At 46.9% G+C, this 21,727-nt stretch overlaps 1 protein-coding gene across 2 annotated transcripts in view; it reads left to right on the top strand.

Moving 5' to 3' along the window:
* The first annotated feature begins 9,009 nt into the window (after nucleotides 1-9,009).
* Nucleotides 9,010-21,727, top strand: part of dab1a (DAB adaptor protein 1a) — a 133,288-nt gene continuing 120,570 nt past the window's right edge. For both annotated transcript variants that reach the window (XM_029149386.3, XM_055507672.1), the window contains exon 1: nucleotides 9,010-9,387. The gene's annotated coding sequence lies outside the window, so the exon portion shown is untranslated. The remainder of the gene's footprint in view (nucleotides 9,388-21,727) is intronic.

A 21,727-nucleotide genomic window follows, 5' to 3' on the forward strand; every position in this document is an offset into this window, starting at 1 on the left:
AAAGTAAAATAACACATTAGTCATGACCTTTATGAATCTGTTTGACATTTCTCCCTGACGCACGCGCTCGTTCCTGCCAGCGACGCGCTCAGAGTTGGAGCAGAACTAAAATCTTTTTAAGCCACGTCGGAAGCCCGGTCCACTGGTTAATTCTATTCGGTGTGAAATGAAATTGTGAGCTGGTGTGAGTCTCGATTCGTCGGCCTGCAGCTCCTTTTAAAGAAGGATTTAAAAAGAGCAAAGGTTGGACACAAAGTGGCTTTGTTGATTGCGTGAAATTAGGTCCCGCGCCGGAGCTTTTTACGCTGCTCCGCTCTCGTGCGATGCTCGCGCTCTCTCTCACTTATGGCGCTTCCATTACTCCTCGGACAGAAGCACATGACAATGGTTCTTCCATGTGCTAATATGATTACATTAACACGGGAGATGGAGCCAGTTGCTCCCAAGAAGCGCAAATCGAACCCACTGCTTCACTGCATTTAACACAAATGGACGTCTCCGGCGTCGACCTACAGCCGAGCTTCCTGTTTACGCTCAGAACCGGTCCCGCGGCCTTGTTTCTGTTTTCCGGTGATCTCGGATCAGTTGCGGAGACCACAGCGCGGCCAAGATAATGATGTGTCTGTCAGAAGGTAAGAGTAATCATCACTGTCACGTCATACAGTATATCAAAGGTTCCATATTCATTTTAAATGTGGCTTGAGTAATAAAAAAGGTCCAGTTTATCATTGTGATATCAGAAATCCTGTCTTTATGGCTTTATCAGGTTTCTGTGTTGGGGCTTATGGACATGCATGGACCCAACAGGGAAACAAGGGGTGTTTGCACCTCAGCGTGACCTCAACTTGTCTTTGTAATTAACAGATAACCTTTAATGACACTCTGGCCTCGCGAGCCCTTAGCACGGAAATGTCACATTAAAGCAGACAGTCACACGTCCAGCACCCGCGCCCACATCCTCCACACGCGCACACACACTGTATGCACACATGCATAAAAATGGAAAACGTGTTAAGTGTCCTGTCAAACCATAAATGTCATCTGACTGTAAGATTCAGGGGCCGTCTTTGTGCTCTTTGAGCATCGTGTGGGTGCGATGGAGACAGGCTGCGAAAGACAGCCTGTCGCAACGCGTTGTCGCCTCGTATCGAGAAGACCGGTGACTAAGACGTGTGAACAAATAAGTCTAATTAGTACAGGTCTGATCCATGAATAAGGGTCCATCCACGCGAGATGCGGTTATTAAAACACCGAAATCACCTTATGAACAGGAACAGAGGCAGCCACATTGAGTAGAGGAGGCTCAGATCTCCAATAAGAGCGGTTTCTTGTGTACTTCCAGCCTCCCTTTGATCTCTCCTCCTCTGTTGCTCCGTCTCTGTTTTACTCTTTCTATCCACTTCCTTCCTGCTTCCTATATGGCCTCTCTTTGAAAACAAACAACTTCTTCTGACAACCCATTTATGGGAAGGTAGATTGAAGTGGGCGAGTTGCAAGAGTCTTTCCTAAGGTACACATTACAAAGAAGAAAGTGCGACGCTCTCACATCCAGCTAGATATCATCAGGGAGCTGTTGTTTGTAATAAGGTTAAACTCTGCCCTGGACGTGGCCACCGAGGGAAGCTCCTGTCATTTTCTCATTGGAGCTAAATGGATTTTCCAGTTTTCGACTGGTGGGAAAAGCGGTTTGACAGTAAACCCTCACTTGAAGTTTGATGTCACTTGATAAGTCTGTAGGACCGTTATAATCATCATCTGATTTATTTAAATACCCATGAATATTATAATGGAAATGTTTGGATCTGGCCTCGATTGAATAAATAGAACGATGGGATGATTTTGGAGAAAGAAATTGGTTTTTAAATTGAGCCCTACAATAAATGCTTCTTGGTCTATAGAGTGAGGGACATTCATGCATCCAGTGGTTTTTGCAGCTGTTGTCAAAGGGGAAGAATGACACGTTTGGTCGTTCGTGGCTTCTGCAGCAGTGAATGACTGTAAATCAGTTTATAAGTCAAAATGTCAACTTGCATCATGCTGACCCCGGATTCTGTGTGTGTGTGTGTGTGTGTGTGTGTGTGTGTGTGTGTGTGTGTGTGTGTGTGTGTGTGTGTGTGTGTGTGTGCGTGTGTGTGTGTGTGTGTGTGTGTGTGTGTGTGTGTTGTTCTGCAGTGCAGTCTGATGCACAATGTACTGCATGCAACCCACCACCAGTGTGTGTGTCTTTGTGTGTGTACGCAGATGTACGAGCAGACGCAGTCGCATAGATATTCCCCCTGCATCTTGTGCTCTCGTCACGCCTCCCTGACTTTCTGTCATTGTCTGAATTTGTGATGAATACGCACTCACACACACACACTCACACAAACACAGTCACACAAATTACAGCACCCGCACAAACGCATTCTTCTTTAGGTTAGAGGACAATTTGTTCAGCATCTGTGAAATTAGACATGGGTTTACATTGTAGCCTTTTCACTACTGATCACTGTCATACAAGCCTGTGTGTGTCTGCATGCATGCTTTTATTCTAAAGAGAGCTGAAGAAATCTCTATTGGGGTTGTTTGTGTTAAGTTCTTTTGTGAACAGCGAGAAACTATCAATGATTTAAGTTAATTCAGAGTTTGCACACAAGCAGACAGTCCTAATGTACTGTATGTTTATGGCCCTTAGACATTTAATTTATTTATCTGTTGATTTTGATGTAGCTGCCCAAAATGCTCATTTATGCTAAATGGTCGGCATTGGGGATTGAAATGCTCCACAATCTCTATGTTCTAGTCAGGTTGACTATAAGTTAATGTAAAAGGTCACTATTACTAGTACTACTAGAAGTTGTGTGTGTACTGGTAGGAAATAAAAATAGCCAAGGAAACTAAGAATATCTTGAAAACTTTGCAGTTCAAGTATGCTACCGTCATAAACAGACCCCTGTATTAGTAATATTCAGTGTTTTTAGTTACACTATTTATAGTAGTGAAAAAAAAGAATGTGTTTATAATCAAATCTTTAAATCTAAGCAAATCTTTTGTTTAATGTCCGCTTGTATTTGTGCTGCCAGGTTCCTAGTCTCCAACTGTAATTACTGCAGAGCTGTGAGAAAAATTTTGATCAAAACATTCAACAAGTAAATGTCACTCACCTTCTTTAATCCATTTGGATTATAATTATATTGAAAATGATTGTTGTTACAAAACAACAACTACAGTATTTCTATTATTACTGCAATTGTTACTCCTGTACTGTACCTGTACTACCACTGCTACACACTACTTCTACTGCTACTGGAACTACTGTGGGAATAAAGCATTTGTAAAATGTTCTATTTTATGTATGTATACATATGTATGTATGTATCCATGGATTTTTCACTATATATTGCAGTTTGTTTTCTGTTATATACAGTTATTTCATTAACTAGAACTCATTACAAACGAGAAACATAACACAGTCACAAGATTTCCACACCTAACAAAGCAGATTCAAGTGTGTTTCTGAACAGTAATGCAGCTGATGGACATAATAACATAACATAAATGGCCTGTATGCACTATTAAAAAAGTAATATGTGTGGGTTGCTGAACTTTAAACAGCCTGTATAATGTGTTTTGGTGAAACATGCACACTCTGCCTTCCTGTATGACATGTGTTTCAGATACAGAGGCTATTGTTGCAGGAAGTTTGTGGGGGAACAATTCAGGACTGTATCACAAACCTCTGTGCATTTGTGCGAGAGAGAGAGTGGATTCCAGTGAAATCAAAGCTGCCTCTGCGCTTGCTCTCTCAATCCCCTGTCGGTGAAAACCCAGTTTGTCTGGAAGCTAAAAGAGACTGGTGAATTATTAAAGCCCGCTGAAGCTTCACTCATAGAGAGACAGCAGACCACTGAGACAACACACACTCGCACTCGCACTCTGGCACTCGGAGGCCGGCCTAATGTAACACCCACAGGGCACCGCACTCACAACGGCTACACGTGAGGAGTCCTGACTGCTCACGCTGAGCGAAGCCGGTGGACTTCACTGTTTGCAGTTGCAGATGGACGGTTGTAGCCTTCAACTACAGGCTGCTGTCACTACAGCTCACCACTTCAGAACAAAATATCATCCACCCGGCTCGTTCACAGCATGTAGTCGACCCGGCCGCAGAGCGGAGATGTACAAGTGGTTCATCGTGTAGTTTCAGTTTTATTCATAATAAAGACAAGACTTAAAGCAGTAATTCTAATGGGATATCAGCTGTGTATAAAAGCAACTGTGTCTCAAGAGACTTTCTAAGAATTGTGAATACTGTGAAGAACCATAATCCATTGCTAAGACAGCACTAGCAAGGCTTGTTTTTTTTTTTTTTGTTTATGAGCATCCATTCATTATCTGAATGACCTTTAAATTCTAAGTCTGTAGGGCCTGTCTCAGCTGCTCCTGTTCAAAGTTCATCCTGGATACATTCTATCACAGGGTCAGCTGTTCACACATGGGGACAGAGCCACAAGCATGGGCTGCATCATGGCCTATTATCACGCTGAGTGCGTACTGGCAGGTTTTAATCTGTTTTTTTACAAGACAGGCGAGACGTGAGTGGACTCCAGGCAGGGGATCCGGCGGGTCCTTCATCAAGGCACAAGCACTTTGTAACGCCATAGAATGCACATTAATCCTCAAATCGCGTTTTAAGAATCCAAGCAACTGAAAGACGTTCAAACGCTTTTAGCCTGATAGGCGTGGACGTCAGAATGATTGCCTGAAGGTTCATAACTGCTAACATATCACCAACCTGCTCCTATAGCAAGCTGAAAAGAAATTCATTCAATTTGCTGTTTGATCAGGGTCCACCATATAGTAATTATCTACTAAGCTGCCTCAGTTTCTATCTGCAGTTGCCATCATTTCCTAGTCCTGGGAAATGGCAGCTAATCTTTTCTTGAAAGCCGGTGGCGAGTTGCAGCATTGACTGCGCGCGGCAGCCTGCATTGAATCCTGCTAGTCAAGCCGGCTTTCATTATCAGGCTGGTAATAACACAGAGCGCTGGGTCTAAGTCAACCGGCAGTGGACTCATTAATATAAACAGGACCCTAAACTCAAACTCAATTTAGTTGAAAGCCTCTTTGGAGGAAGGGGTTCAGTTCGTCTGTGTGTGTGTGTGTGTGCGTGTGTGTGTGCGTCTACAAAAAGGTATGAATCATTCCTCTCCCACAGACCAACACACCAGTACACAAACAGTGCTTAGTGTGTGCATGTGCATTACAAAGCTCCAATTAGATGGCTGATCAGTGGTGTATATTTAAGTAGTCACTCATCTCTTTTCCCTCCCCACCCCTACTCATATCTCTGTCATTAATGAGTCCAATTAGCACATGCAAATATTTACTTCGAACTAGCATTTGTGATTTATCACACTGTTCCCTCTTTTAAACAAACAGTCTGAATCGTCTGCGTGCGCGAGCGCTTGCACGTGTGTGTTATTCATGAAAGCGCATCAGCTCATTAGGCCCTCCTGCAGAGCAAGATCATCAGCAATGCAGGAAGAGGAATCAAAAGCCAGCGTAAAGAAGGAACGTTACAATATTCCTCACGACAGTGGTCGCCTATGCACACACGCATACAGTACACGCCGGCGTATCCGTCATTGATTTAGAGTGTGCGACTGTAATGGGTACCACTCTACCAGCATCAGATTAATGACACCCACACACTGCAGAAGGCACCGGGAGGAGGACGAGGACGACGACGAAGGGGGGGGGGGGGGGGGGGGGGGGGGGGATTAAATAAAGGGACACAAAGATGCTCTTTTTAGGGAGTTATTGCTGAGATGTACTTAAATGTGCTGCACATAGCATCAATAAATCACTGCACAAATGCATTATATAAGGAATAAATGGTGGCTGTTGTCAGTGCAAGTGTTTCTCAACACAAGAACACGTTTGCTTTACAGCACATCTTCTGCTTTTGGTGTTTCTGCCTCATTTGTGCTGCGAAGCTGTCGGTTTTGCAGAACATCTGAATTGATGCCATCAGAAACTGTAGGTCGTCTTTCTTCAGTAATTGGAGTCTTTGTTAACTGACGCTGTGCCTCAGAATGAATGTGGATTTTGCACTAGCAGTCAGGTTTGGACATGCATCACTGAAACTGTTTATTTTCTGCCTCGTAAAGTGATGGAAAAGACATCGAAGCTATGAAATGTCACAAACTGAGACTTTGGGCATGAAAAGAGCAAAAATATAATAAATTTACAGTGACTTATTGATCAGAACAAAAAATTGGGATAAAGATGTTCACAAATATACAAATGACTCCTGAGTGACTGACTTGTCTTCTTACAGCATGTTCAGTGCTGTGTGTTTGTGCTCCGAGCTGAAAGCTGGAGGGTGCTCATTTATTCTTCTGGGCGACACCTCCAGGTAAATGGAAAAAAGAAAATGCGTGAGTCAGCATTCATGCGTGTGTGTTTTTTCATTTCTGTGGAATTTAGTCAGGTTGGGTTTTTCAGCCCAAGCTGCTACTGTCCAATAAAGTAATGCGTTGGATACACATGACAGCTCACTGTCGCTGACGTGGCTTTGTTACTAATATTGTGTTTGGTGATAGCAGACCTGATGGCAATGCAACTACTGTATTACCATTAATATCATCATTAAGGGTGTTTCACAATCATATTTCATATTACAGACACAAATTTAAGTTTTAGTTTAATGGTCAAATCGCCCTTGTAATGAATTAAAGTACTACAAATTACAATAGGTTGCACTAGGACCTAGTCTTTGACATCCCTGGTATTACTGTACAAAAGGATTCTTATCACTAAGGGAATTTGTATAATTGCATCAAAATGAAAAATAAACCTGCTGTGTGACAAATTCCTGTCTGTGGAGTCAACTAAACTTTCCCCGTAGACCGTCCTCCACAGATTCTGCAGGTGCTGCATGGGCTTTCTGTGTAAATAAGGTTGTGTGAGCTGCCATCAGCGGAGATGACTGGTCACGTTTAGCCTTTGATCTCCAAAGCTCTGCTTGCTGACTACTTGCTTCTCAAATAAAAACCAGAGGGAGATTTTTTTTTCAAATATTTCTTAACTTCAGCATTTTCACCTCATCCACTTCATCCCCCCCTCACCTCACCCCTGTACCAGTCTCCCTTTCGCTCTTCCCTCTGTCGCTCAGCAACCATCCGTAATTAATGAGCTTTTACAGTTCGATCTGATCTGCCTCAGGATTGGACACGTCAGATAAGCCGAATGGAATATACACACAGGCCGGCCCTCTCTGCTCAGCACTGTCTGGAAATATAATTACTAACACACACACACACACACACACACACACACACACACACACACACACACACACACACACACACACACACACACACAGACTAAAGCCCAGGTTAATACCTATCTTTTTCCTCCTCTCTGCACTAATTAGAAATGTACTGACGAGAATATTTGTTTGGAAGCTGAATGACACTGTGCGGTTGCTGTTGTTATTATTCAGAGATTCTGAAACTTGGATAATTAAATCTATTTAATGATACGCTTTGGTGAGCGTATGTGTGTATGTTAATGACATGCTCTGATGCTCTTAATGAGCATGCGACGGCGGCGGGGAGATGAACAGCATTCCATCTAAACACCATTCAGCCAGTCATTACTTAAATATAATCCATCTCCTCTCCTCCAAATGACAGTTAACACACTCTTATCAATCTGCCCCGATGGCCGCACTCAACAGCTGTCAATAGACTGCTCAAGTGTCTCATCATAACAACTCCATCACCAGGAAGTAGATGGAAACTGGATTCATTACAAAACTAATCTCCTGCATGTAATACTGTTCCATTACCAGCAGTTCGCATATCGTGCCGTATGGATCTGTGGGAAGCGGTGACGTGTCTGCTCTGCAGCCTGCGTTTGCGTTTCCTCGTATTTGACGCAGCGTGTTAGGACATAAGCGTTCACTCATTCAGTGCTTCAGCGAAGCAGCACAGTCAGTTTTTTTTTCTTTTACTGTGGCCATAGCAACAGCCATGAGTAGAGAGGGAAATGACATTTTTTGGTGGTGATTCACGGCATGTCCTTGTTTGGATGAGAAAGGCGCGTGGTGGATGGAGAAGGCCGGAGGACGTGGAGGAGCTGGAGAGCCCACGTTAGGGCGGAGGAGCTGCTGCTACTCCTCTCTTTTGGTCGTGCATAACCGTTTTAACGCTGTGAAGATGTTGCTCACCAGGCTGTACTGTACGTCAATGGGTTTCCTCAGCCGTCTGAGCCGCTCTGATGCAGCTATTTGTTCCTCTCCTCTCCTAATGGGAGCCGCTCCACTTGACTTCCCCTCCCACTGTTTACGTGTTTGCCTCGCCCCACTCCTCTGTGCAGGTGTCTGCTTGTGTAGCATGTCTGTGGCTAATCGGTGTATTAGGGAGGTCTGAGCGCGCCCGTCTTTGTCAGGGCATTAGGCTGCGAAGATGAATACATTAAATGATGAATGGTGATGGTGAGGGTGGCGGCATGTGGATTTGGATTCATCCTAAGTGCCGCAGCCCCCTTTCCAATTATGTCTCCCTGCTGCCGTGAAGAGGGAAACGTGCTGTTATGTTGTGTGCGCTCGTGTCGAAGGGTCACTTCAGTCAAATTAAAAGACACCTTTCGGCATTTAATGGTATCAGATCATGCAGAAGGTTTTGCTTTTAGCTCTTATTACATGCTGTTTTTATTGCTTTACAGTAGGAAAATCAGATTCACATTCATCTCATTATGAAACTGTAAATAATTTGACTTTCACGCGTGATCCGTTGGATTGTGAACCCACAGAACTTCAACGCTCTTGTCTCGTTGATGAGCTGGGGAGAACAACGCGCGCCGGGGATGGCGGCGATGCACTCACTCCCTTAGCGTTAATGGAGGAGAGTAGGATTCTGCTATTAGGTGGAATGTGGTAACTGAGAAAGGAGAGGAGGGGGTAGAGGCAGAGCCAGAGCGCGAGCAAGGCGGGTGGGGAGGGGGCCTAGGTTGCTGACTCTGAGCTCTGCTGCGGTGAGCCTTGAGCTAGCGACTCTCTGAGCGTCTGGCTGCGCGTGTGTGACCGTGGGCTTCGGCGGCGCCGACCGTAGCGTGGCCGCGTTAGCTGCTCCTCGCAACTTGCACACCTTGCTCACCTGGCAGCGCTGGTGAGCCCCGGCGGCCGGGCTGCGCTCTCTTCAAGTGGCTGCCTGTAGATGAGGATTTCCCCACCCCGCTAGGATTCTCTATCTGGCCAAAGCAGAGAGAGAACTAGTGGGACAGACAGGGAGAAGAGCGGAGCAGGAGGAAGAAGAGCGGAACCGGTGGGCCGTGACCTTCGTAGTGCGGTGGCAGAGCAGAGGAGGAGGCACCAGGAGCGGGCAGAGGATCCATCAGGTGTGTGTCAGCACTTAAAGGGATGAGTAAGAGTGAGAGAGTCCGCTGTGGGCATGAATGTGTAGACAGGCTGAACATGACACAGCAGGAAAGATGCTTTTAAACGATGGAAGATGCGTTTGCACTTAAATTTGTCATATACTTTACTACTGTGAATGTGAAGAACGACGTGGAACACTGATCGAAGATGCAAGGGGCGTAGATAAGCAGTGTTGTAGATGGATACCTCTAGATATATAGAGATGATATGGAGTGGAAGAGGAAAATATAAATGGAGCATGTGGGAGATGAATGGAGCGCAGGAGAGGGTGAGAGATGGAGGTTGTGGCAGCCGGAGCACAGCGCATGACGGACGCCTCTGTGTGTTTCCTCGCTGGCTGGAGCGTGATTAGTGAGAAGTACGTCTGTATCTGAGCATCAGTCAGCGCCGGCTGGGCGCTGCCTCGAGCCCGCGGGAGCTCCCACAGCAGGGCCACGTACAGTCTGAGAGCACGACGCGTCTGCTGCTCACCATTCAGTCGGATCAGCGCTGGAACGCGCGGAGACGACGGACGGGCGGCAACACGGGAGAAGCAATTAAAATGTCCAAGTCATTAAAATGGCTGGGAGCCAAGTGTGGGCCTCCTCTGTTTATGTCTGTGTGTATGACGGCGAGGGGAGGTCTCAGGGTGTGAGACGGAGGTCGCTTTGATTCCCGCTCCCATCACAGTCTGTGTTACTGTGGTAACAGCGAGTCACTGACCCACTGAGTCCTGAGCTCCATTCCGACCAATCAATTCCAGAACGTGCGTGACTCAGCAGCCCGTGTACATACGCACAGACTATTAGTAGTCTGGAGAATATGGATAGAATATTAGCACCAATGTGGAGTGGTAATAAATTACACGGAGACTCACTGGGGTCTGCTGTGTCGCGCTGACAGTTGTAATATCACAGCGTTCGCCGCGCTGCATCTGTGTGTGAGCGTATCAGAACGCGAACACAGGTGCAGCGCAAAACTCATAAGTTTGTACCCTGAGAACAGCAGCGCGTTATCTGTTAAACCAAGAGGGGGAAAATCCAATTACACCGCTCCTCCACTGTCTGACAACAATAAGACAGGCTTTTTATATCTTTGATTCCACAAATGTTTCAGTTGTCAAGGAGGCGGTACAAGTCCCTAAAAGGCCTCGCTATGACTGTGTTCATTTGTCGCACGGTATGAGTGTGTGTGTGTGTGTGTGTGTGTGTGTGTGTGTGTGTGTGTGTGTGTGTGTGTGTGTGTGTGTGGACGCATTCGCAGGTGAGGATGAGTACGTTCGGTCTGTCGGGGAAACGCTTCTCCTTGATATGTGCTGACAGAGAATTCCATTATTCTGTAGGTGTTTGCTCCATAACTTCTATGGACAGAGTTGGGTTTGAAGCACTGCACAGGAAGGAGTGTGTGTGAATGAGCAATATAAATGCACATATTTCTTTTACACGCGTTGCATGTGTATGTATGTAGAAGTGCAGGCTGTATAAATGCACATATTTATTGTATATCCGGAGTGTATACTTTGCCCTTCTATGTCCTTTCCCCGTTAAGGAGCCGAGGAAGGATGCGAGCCTCACCTCCTCGCTTCCCCCTCTCCGGTGCTGCTCGGTTGCCATCATGGCTGTAATGAAGCCTCATTTATCTCCATCGCGGCCCAATCTCATCATTCACAACCGAGCCGCAGGAGCGTGGAACGTGGACGAGCGCGTTGTTCAAGGGGCGGTCATACATGTGCGTGCAGCATAAGGATGGATGCTGGAATACGGTGGGGCCTCGTTCCCGTCACCTGTGGAGCCGGAGGGGGCGGCGCCGCCGTCCAACGGGCCCGAGCGCCGCCCCCTCCGGCATCAGAGGGATAAAGCCTGTGTAATGTCATCACGCGCCCCGTGTCCTCCAGCCTCTCGGGCCACTTTGCGGCATTTGCGCCGCGATAGGCCGAGGTCACGGCCAATCGCAGCGCGGCACCGCGGATCCCGCCTTAACCTCGTCAGGAAGCGGCAGAATCTAATTTGGGCCAACGGGCTTCATCTCTTCACGGGATGAAGTGGGCGATTCCCCACCGCCCCCGGGGTCCTCTGTGTGTAGATGTGTGCTGGTTTGCATTAGTGTGTACACAGCCTGTGGAGCTGGCGTGTGCTTCATTTTGTCTGATCCAACAGCATCTCTGTCCGTCTCTCGCGCGTGCGCCACACTTGTCAGCGTGTGCTTAAGGAATACATTGCAAATGATTGGCAGGCCACGATATTAGTTTGGGAATAATAAGAGCGTAATAACCGAGCGGCGTTCGCCTCCAGAGAGCGACTTGCAGGTAATCACATTTACTCCACACAATCGCTGTCTCTCACGCCGGTGCGCGGGACGGAACCGCGCTCCTTTTCATTTCCTGTCATGAATGTCCACGAGCGGCGGGCGCGCGGGCGGATCGGTTGCAGGAGGAGTTTGAAGGAGCAACACGCTGTATCTTTAAGCGTAACACGCAACACACACATAGCGCACACATTTCATGACACAGCAAATGTGATGAAGTGAGGAAACCAAACCGTAATCGTAGATTTGCATCACCTGCTGATGAAGGCTCCTCCGTTGGGCTAAATATATATCATCATGGAGGGGGCGACACCGGCGTCAGCCGGGCGCGAGCGAAGGTGAGGGACGCGACACGAGGCCGGACGACGGAGCCCTTGACCCCCCGCCCCCCGTCGGTCCGCCCCATTTCCCGCCCTAATGTCCTGATTGAAGCGGTCCCCCCCCCCCCGTCGCGGTGAATGAGCAGCAGGTGTCTGAGTGCGGCTCAGCGGAGCTTCTTTATTAGCCGGGAAAGAGACAGAGCGCCCGCCGTCCACCTTCCTAAAGCATTTTAATGGCTTTTCATTATTGCCCAGAGGGAGGAGTGGAAATGAGAAGGGGGCAACATTAATCACATTTTTTTTTCTGTAGAATCACAAAAACATTACAGAGTGGGACCTTGGCCGTAGAGAGAAATAAGCCAGATATAAATGAACTGTAATGCAACTCAAACATTTCAATTTTACCTTCAGCAGCAGAGTATGAATTCACACTCGGATGCTCCGCAGGCCGTTTTGGAGCCTGTGCGTCGGTACTTTGCATTTTGTGTTGACTGCGATGCCGTGTCTGACAGGCGCGTTCTGCTTGTGTGAGTCGCGCGTGCGGCGCAGTGCAGCACGCGCGCTGTAGCGCAGACGTTGACATGCCTCGAATGCACAACTACGCTCGCTCGGCGTGACGGCGGCGGTGGAAATGGCCGCGCCGGCGCGTTGTGGGTGTAATGGTGCGTCCACGCAGCCCCTCCTTCGACTCGCCCTCTGACACGTCTCCGCATTAACACGGAGACGCACAATACAACGTTGATCACAAAGCGTGTTTGCAGCATAATGTCTCCCGTCTGTGCTGTGCGGACCCCACCCTCACCTGTCAGTCGATTGCCCACGTGTACCTGTCCCCTCATTTCCTCCACAGTGCGCACACTGGCTCGTTTCCACCCGTTCGCGTTCCTCCCTATTTCCTTTTTAGGACTTCCTGCCCCGTTTTGGACTCCTGCCTGTCACTAAAGCCACCAGTCACTCACCTGTGAGCCTGCTGACTCCGCCCCCTGCTGTTCATCTTTGACCTACGCACCTCGTCTTGTTGAAGATGAACCCAACTTTTTCATGTTAAGGAGTCCGTCATTTTTGAACACTTCAGTTCTGATTAACCACGCTGACGACATTGCGAAGACCAAACGCCCACTTGTTTATCTAGGTGTCATCTCAGCAGTGATTACATGCCCAAATATTTGGACATTAACAAAATGAGACTACTTGTAAACATGATAATTTGGTCCTAAATGTTCCCACTAATTATTTTGATGTTTGTTCTCACAATCAGCATGATTGCCATAATCAAAACACAACGACTTCCCTCAACGTTGGTCTTGTTTCACTTTCTCTGTATCGTTCCCTGTTTCTCCCCACTCCCTCTGGTCACGTTTGTTAATTTGTGCCTCTGAGTTACTGTAGCATCACAGTCATCCTACAGCACACAGTAACCATGCCTTGTGTGTGTGTGTGTGTGTGTGTGTGTGTGTGTGTGTGTGTGTGTGTAGCAGGTGAGAAGGGTAGCGAACTAGTCAGTGTCCTCACCCTCCAAACCCAGCGATGTCCCCTTGAGAAAGTCACTTAACCTCAGCCGTGCTCCAGTGAACAGCACATCATTCGTCTGAGCAGCCAAACATTAGACAGGCAGCTTTCAAAACGTTACATCAGGCCATTACTGCGCGTTTAGCTTTGATTTGATCTTTGTCGGGCGGAGCAAACGGCCCCATCTAATGGATGGGAACTCTGACACAGCTGGTAGAGTCGACCTAAGACCTCATCTTTATGCTCAGGACTAAAAATAGGATGGTTCTATGACCACATATGCCTTTGTGTGTTCACTTGTGGGAAGTTAGTATCAGAGAACTGGGCTCTGGCTCCTGCGTCCAGCTCCAACTTCACTTATTTATCTCTGAGCAACAGCCGAGTTCAAAGCGGGACAAAAAAAAAGGCCGTTGGACGAGCGGTCAGGAGATGGATGCCCAGAGCCTGGTTCTACTGTGGGAGTGGCTCTGACGAGCGCAGACAGCGACGGACGGAGCCTCATTCGCTTATGAGAAGTCAGCACAAAGTGCTGGACTGACTGGTTTCACCGCCGGCGTCAGGCGTGTGATGCCGGTCCGTCCCTGTGCCCGTTCTCTGCTGCGTGAGCGAGGAGCTGCTATGTCAGAGGGAATGCAGCAGTGAGGGAGGTGAAGCTTTATTTCACTGTGAAAGGTGTATTTTCTCTTGTCAACAGGCACGGCTGCATCAGCCTCTCCTTGACTCCCCCCCCCCTCCCAATCTCCATCTCTTCCCTTACACTTCTCCTGCTCCTTTCTATCTTCGTCTCGCTCGCTCGCTCGCTCGCTCTCTCTCTCTCCTCGCCTCCTATCTGGGGCTGTACAGAGGACAGATTGAGGGTATTATTTTTCTTCGACTGTGGGTTTTCTGCCATGCGGTGATACTGAAGGTCCCATTCTGCTCCTGTGTCCAAGATAAATCAAAAACATTTTTCTACAGCTGCAATCAATGCCCTCGCCCTTTCTCACCAGCGCTGCCTTCTCCCTCTCTTAAGCATACTGTATACGGCAGGCACAGCCTCTCCTCTCTGTCGCTTCCTGAGGCGATGCTTCTCTCTTGAACGCTGACATCAGATAGCCTCCCCCAAGCAGTCCACTCCTCTGGGAGGGATTTGCATCTCATTTGCATCTCATCACGGATTTAATAGAGCAAACTGTGCTCCATTCTGAGGAAGAATGATGGGGGGGGGGGTGAAGATAGCTGCACAGGGTCCGTCTGCCGGTGACTGCGTGCCTCCGAGCACCTGCTGCCTTAGACCCCCTCTCTAATAACCATCTGAGGTTATTGTCATAGCTATTCATAATATGTTGTCACTTTAGCCTTGTTAATGTTAATATACTGTTTTTATGGCAGACATTTTTACTCAGAACACACACAGGATGTATTAATAACATTATTACTACAGTACGTTTCAGTCAGATCCAGGACTTTGGTCCCGGGCATTTTGTTCATCAATACTTAACCTTTTATAAATACAGCGTAAAAACACCTATTCACATGTCTTTGCTAGTTACAACTGATTCAGCACTGTCTTGCTCTAATTCAGCAGCGATCACAGTTTGAGCTCTGTTTGCTCAAGTCCCTAAGCTGTGCCCGCCTGGATTTGGCCGTTGTTTCTCTATTATTCCTGACAAATCCCATCAGATTGGATGGAAAGAGCCCGGAACTTGCCAACTTCGAGTCTCTCAACAGACACTTTGTGGTTTTTGGGCTTTGCGTGAGCAGGACAGTGGGACTTGTCTTAAACCCACTCCAGAACCGTCCGGCTGCCTGCGTCAGGTGACTGTCAGCCTGAAAGGTGGACTGTCATCCTTTAGAAGCCTTCAATAGATGGGATTTGACACTGACAACTCGACATCTTACATTTTCACGTACTGTAGATCTGATGCCGTGTTTCTCTCCGTCACAGTTCTACATAATCAGAATGGGTGAACGGTGGCAATGGAGTGTTTCACTCTAGGGAATTAACTAGAGAGAGTGAATCTGCCTACATTTAATAAAAGGTAATTATGTATTGACTAATAATAATATAATCCGAACTTATTCAGAAAGTTAGATCCTGTTGTAGTGGCTCATTGATGTTAGAGTACAGCTATAAAGGCAAGCATCACCAGCCATGTACCACCTTTGGTTTCCAGCAGCTACGGGAGCAGCTTCAGCCCCAGATGTAAATTGACTTCAACTCTAAACAGTTAATGCTGTTTACTGCTGCTTAAAGTCACCCCAGCAAAGTGAAGAGTCCCTCTGCTGTCATTGAACTCCCTCAGATGAACCGGTGCGCTGCTGGCTCCTTCCCAGACTCCGCTAGCGAGTGCACACTTTCACGTTCAGCTAATAGGGCAGAAAATATGATTTGTTTATGTAAATTTGTATCAGTCAGCGTGTGACAATCGCGAGATCAACACGGGCCTTTTTTTAATTACCTTATTGTGCCGTCTCTGCTCAGCGGTAAACTGAGGGAAGAAGAGGCTTTTTCAATTAGGAACCCCCCCCCCCCCCCCACCCCCATCAGAGATGTGCTCCCACCACACACTTTGATATTCTGTGTGTGTGAGTGTGCGAGAATTATTTGGTAACCTTTCTAATTTCACAGTTGTTAAGTTTCTATGTAAAGGCAACATTTTAGAGAGAAGCCCTCTGGATGAGTGAATGTCATTAGTGATCGTGTGTGTGTGTGTGTGTGTGTGTGTGTGTGTGTGTGTGTGTGTGTGTGTGTGTGTGTGTCAGGGGCTTCACAGTGTATAGATCAGTAATATAAAGCCAGGGGCCGGTTTGGTCTCTCAGGCCCCTTTGTTGCACATACTGTGCTTGAATGCGTATCCCATTTCTTACCTCCTCTGTGCTGAAATGAGCTGCTCGGCCATTTGCTATTGTTGGTGATCTCGGGCCTCCGCCGGCAGACTGTGATGATAGTTATGCCCGCTCTCTGTTTGTTTCTCCCTTTCCTTCTTTCGTCCTCTCTAATTTATGTGTTGTTGGTGGAGCTGGTGCTGATAGGCCCAGAGATGGCATTTAGCTAAAGAGCAGAGAGGCTGTTAGCTTCGCCATTCATCTAATCAATCTCACTAATGAAACCACTGTCCTCTCCGCAGACCCTTTCTTCCTTCTCCCTTCTCATCCCTCTTTACTCCTGCCCTCTACCCCCTCATCATTTGCTCTCCTTGTGCTTTTATCCCTTGACTTTGTATCCTTTAATACTCTCGTAGCACCCTGCTGCCCATTAGGATTTCCTTCCTTCCCTCCTTCCTTCCTTCCTTCCTTGCCTCCTCCTTTCCTTCTTGCAGCTGTCCTAGATTCACCAGTCATGGGCTTGTTCCCGATGAGGCTGCTTTTTCTGTTGTTTGCTTCCTGCATTTGAGCAAAACCAGTGTCTCCTTCCCTCCCCCTGTGGAATACATGGTGGATTGACCCAGTTAGGGTGAGAATGGATAATGTACTGGGACTTTATATGTGCCAAGGTGTGTGCATACAAGTGTGTGTGTGTTACATTGGCCTACATGTAGATTTCTGTGTTTATTCAGCGCTGGGCTTGTGATTTACTTACTCACTTGGCTTCATGGTTCTAACTGAAAATTGGAGCACTGGTAGAGTTAAAATAGCAGCTGTAGGTGGATGAAATATTATATAATACACAATTAATGTTGGGTCTCAACAAAATCCACCAGTTTTTTGCTAAATCCACTATTTTCTATAAAGAATTACCTCTGTTTTTTAATTTAGTTTATTCCTTATATATTTTTCAAAAGAAGCAGCGTCCGGCTCATCTTTCATTTTTAAACAGTTTGGGGTTTTGACTTGGGTTTAGTTTCACCAGCGAGACTTAACTGGTGGTGATGTTGCCATGGTTACCAGCTGTTTAATATTGCACCCTGATTTAGTTTTAGTTGAGATCTTGAACTGTGCCTGATGTCATTCCAGTTTGGAAGACGCAGCAAGTCAGTCAGTGATGAGGGGAGCAGCAGTGACTGTACGACTTTCAACATACAGAGACACATAAAAAAGTTAAAAAAAACAACAGGAAAACGTGAATAAAATGCTGTAAATGTGACTCTTGAGTGTAAGTGAGAGAGCAGCCACCCCCAGGTGCCTCTGGTGTTCGGTTGCACCATCTCATACTGAAATCTGTATGTGTTTGTGTGTGCCTGTGTTTGTATATATTACAGTGTGTGTTTGTGCGTGTCTGTTTTTGTGCGTAGCCTTAGGGTGTTGACGTGTGCTGGACACAGACCCTACAGAGAGCCTTTTGTGGAGGAGTCTTCCCTGCAGCAAGGTCGCTCCCTCCCTCGCTATCCGCTCCCTCTATCGCTACATCTCTCTCCATCTCCGTCTGTGAAACGTAGTTTTCATGTTTTCTCTTTCGAGGACGCTCAATGTCATCATGCATTACACATTAACTCCAGCGTTACGCTAACCTGGACCTAATTCCTATTTGGACCATAAAAGCAGACCTTAATCCTACCGTGGCCCTTTGAAGTTGGTGGAGACCAGCCAAAGTGTCACAACAAGGATTCGCACCAAACCAGTCATAAAAAGCAATGAACACTCACACACTGTTTGACCCAGAAGAACACACCTGCTGCGTGAATGGCTTTCTGAAAGCAGGTCTCTGGTGAAGCCACCGGCTAGAGCTTCAAAATATGCACACACACACACACACACACACACACACACACACACACACACACACACACACACACACACACACACACACACACACACACACACACACACACACACACTTCATGACCTGTAAAGTACAGTATACATGTACTACATATTGTTGCTATGTTTTTGCCTGTTTACACAGAATTGCATAGACAGTGAATAGCACTATTTTCAATTGCGCACACGCACAATGCCATGCTTTATTGTAAGACCAAGCAAAGCATTTGTAGTACCCGTGTGTGTGTCTGTGTCCAGACTGCAGGACAGTGATACCGTAATGCGCCTCCTCTCCCATGGTGAACAGAGGAGCCGCATTGCCACAGTTTTACCTTTGTCTCCACACATGGGATGCTTTCACACAATTACTGTCTCCTGCAGACAGAACACACACACACACACACACACACACACACACACACACACACACACACACACACACACACACACACACACACACACACACACACACACACTTCTCTGTTGGATGTACATCAATCACAGCTCCAGCTTCACCTGTCGGTGTCTTTGTTGTCACTTATACAAACACCGCGTCCTGCTCCACAGAGTGAAGACCCCAATCAGGATTTACATTCGCAGCGTAGCACCTTTTGGCTCCCATACACACTCACTCACACAGTCGAGGGGAGGAAAACACCACAGCGCAATCTCACTGAAATCGCAGGACAGTTCTGTTTGGCTCATGCAATAACATGAAAAAACACAAAGGGGAAAAAACAGATTCCAAAACAAATGCAGCACGAGCGCTTCCAGAGATGTCACAGTAGGTTGATTTGAGGAAAGGAACTAAACTCTAGACAGTCAAGCACAGGAGGGACAGGTGGAGCAGTGTACGTGTGCACGTCACAGATGAGACTGCATAAACATGTACGGCGCTGAATGCTCATCAGGGACAATAAAACCTCCATTAAAGATTCATTCAGAGATTGAAGAAGGGAGTCGTGGGCCGACGATGGAGAGGCAGCAGGGAATGAGAGGGGAAAGAGAGCAAAGGTGTGTAATACCAAACACACACATCCACCCCTTACTGTGTACACACACACACACACACACACACATGCACACAGCCAGTCAGACTCTTGGAGGTCTGCCATGTGAATGAAGCCAGAAGCACATGGATTGTCAGTGCTTTGAATGCTGAAAAATATCCAAACTGATAACAAAACACATTAATTCTAAGCCAAAAAGCTGAGAGGACGCGCTGCGAGCGTCTGACACTGACTGACATACAAATCAGACAGATCTGCCGTGAGATGGGAGGGAAAAAAGGCTTGAGAGGAGCGAGACAGACAGTTCTCATTTCTCTGAGCGTCCGGAGGAACCGGCAGCGGTAACTAGAGGGAGCAGCAGGAGCTCGGCGTTAGCAGCGCCAAATAACCCTCAACTGTACGTCCTCCTCCTCCGACTTCAGCCTCATCTGTCACGCCGTGAGTGTCTGTGGGTGAGTGGCCACTTTTTGGCCTCTTAAGATCAATTGGCGGCGGCGTCTGACACAAATGAGTGGCTGTGGGTGGAGTGTTTAAGGGGGACGAGGCCAATCAATCACAGCGTGCGCTAGCTGTGCACGTTCCTTCATCCACCTGATGCTCTGTAGCCGTACGGGGACCGACTCCACTGTTTCTGAGTGCAGAGAGGACTCCGGACTTGAAGCGAGTGTGGTGTCCGACACAGGAGCCGCATCGGCCTTTCTTGGCAGCTCTGCAAAGGCCCCAGTGACACCTGGCTCCACCGCTCGCCTGAGTTCTATCCTTGCGTAAGCCGCATTCTAGTCTCTCTCTCGTTGCTATCAGACAGTCTCTCACCACTGTGCAAGGTCACCCGTTCTCAGAGACGGTGCAGCATGTGTGAAGGCGTGTGTGTGTGTTTTTTGTGGTCCCAGGTTTCTTCTGAAACCCTGGAAACGGAGCTGTAACAACAAGGCAGCCTGTTGAGTAGAGAGCTACAGTTGCACACACACACACACACACACACACACACACACACACACACACACACACACACACACACACACACACACACACACACACACACACACACACACACACACACACACCTCTGTCTGCCATCTCTAATGATGATTTATGCGCAGCCTGGAAGGCGGCCATGCATAACCGTAGCAGTCACAAACACACTCACACTCGTGCACTCTCATCTAAATACACAGAGATCCCGTATCTCCTGCTTTCTCTGTCTCTCGCGCGCGTCCAAAGTAGAAAGAATGACAAGATGGATATGTTATAACATCAGTAAGCACCATAGAAAGAGTTATGGCAAAAATGCACCTTAAAAGATGAATGAATGAGAGCTGAGGAGGAAATAAATAAAAAACGCGTGAAGAGAAAGAGAGAGAAAGAGAGAGAGAGAGATCTCACGATCTCCCCGCTGACTACCACAGTCTAAGCTCATTTACCATGTAGTATCTGCGATACTGCTGTAGCTGCCCAATCTCTTTCCAGATATTTCCTTGGAGAAAAACTGCTCATTTTGCTCTCCTCTTAACGCAGCACGCTCTAAGCTCCTGCTCCTATTGAAAACGCACACACATACATCCATGGACATGCGTTGGAGCAGAGGACGAGTATGTGTAGTGCGGGAACGCCGCTCTGCTAAATAAATAAATCAACATAGGAAATAAAATAACATTAGGCATAAAACATTGAGAATGTTTGTCAGAGAACAAGCTTCCACAGTAGAAACACTGAATGCACTGCACGCGCTCTCGCTTCACATCAGGCTCATTGGTGAGAGTTGCTGGTTCAATCTCCAGATGCCTTGTTCATCATTATCAAAATTGTATCGATTGGCTTATTTCCAAACCTCTTGCTGAGGTCTAACACATCATGAAGCGGAAACTGTAAAAACTTCCATCACAAATTCATTCATCAGTGAGAACAAATATAAACGTTTTAATATTACTTTCCATTTTCCTGTAAAACATTCATATTGTGCTGAATCACTTCAGGTCTTTAAATCATTAAGTCTGTACTCATGTACATGATAACCTGGACAGCTAAAGGAACACAGTCATTTAAAAACGAAGACATTAAGAGGGAATTCATTCCCCAGGACAATTTAACAGGAAATTCTCAGACGCCAGCATTTAAAACACTTGAAGACGTTTGGTTTCCTTCTGTCCTCCTCAGCTACTGTACCTTACGTGACTTGAAGTGCTGTCAGACCGTTCATAAATATGAAAAATGACACACGCTCCCGTCAGGAGGCAGGTTTACCCTTGTGTGTTGTTTTTTTGTGTGTCTGCAGAATTAAATAAATTTTGAATGTGAAATTGCCCAACTCTAAATATAACGGAGAGCTGCATGAATGTTCCACCCACCAACACAAGATGTTCAGCTCCAGAGGATGCGAAGTATCCGGCATCGGTGAAAACACGAACTATGAATTAGGGGGAATTTGTCCAAATATGTACATTATAGAGAGTTTTAATGCGTAATAGTAAAAAGTATCTAATACAGAAGCTCATCCTAGT

Source organism: Betta splendens, chromosome 4 (assembly GCF_900634795.4).
Source record: "Betta splendens chromosome 4, fBetSpl5.4, whole genome shotgun sequence".
NCBI classification, from domain to species: Eukaryota; Metazoa; Chordata; class Actinopteri; order Anabantiformes; family Osphronemidae; genus Betta; species Betta splendens.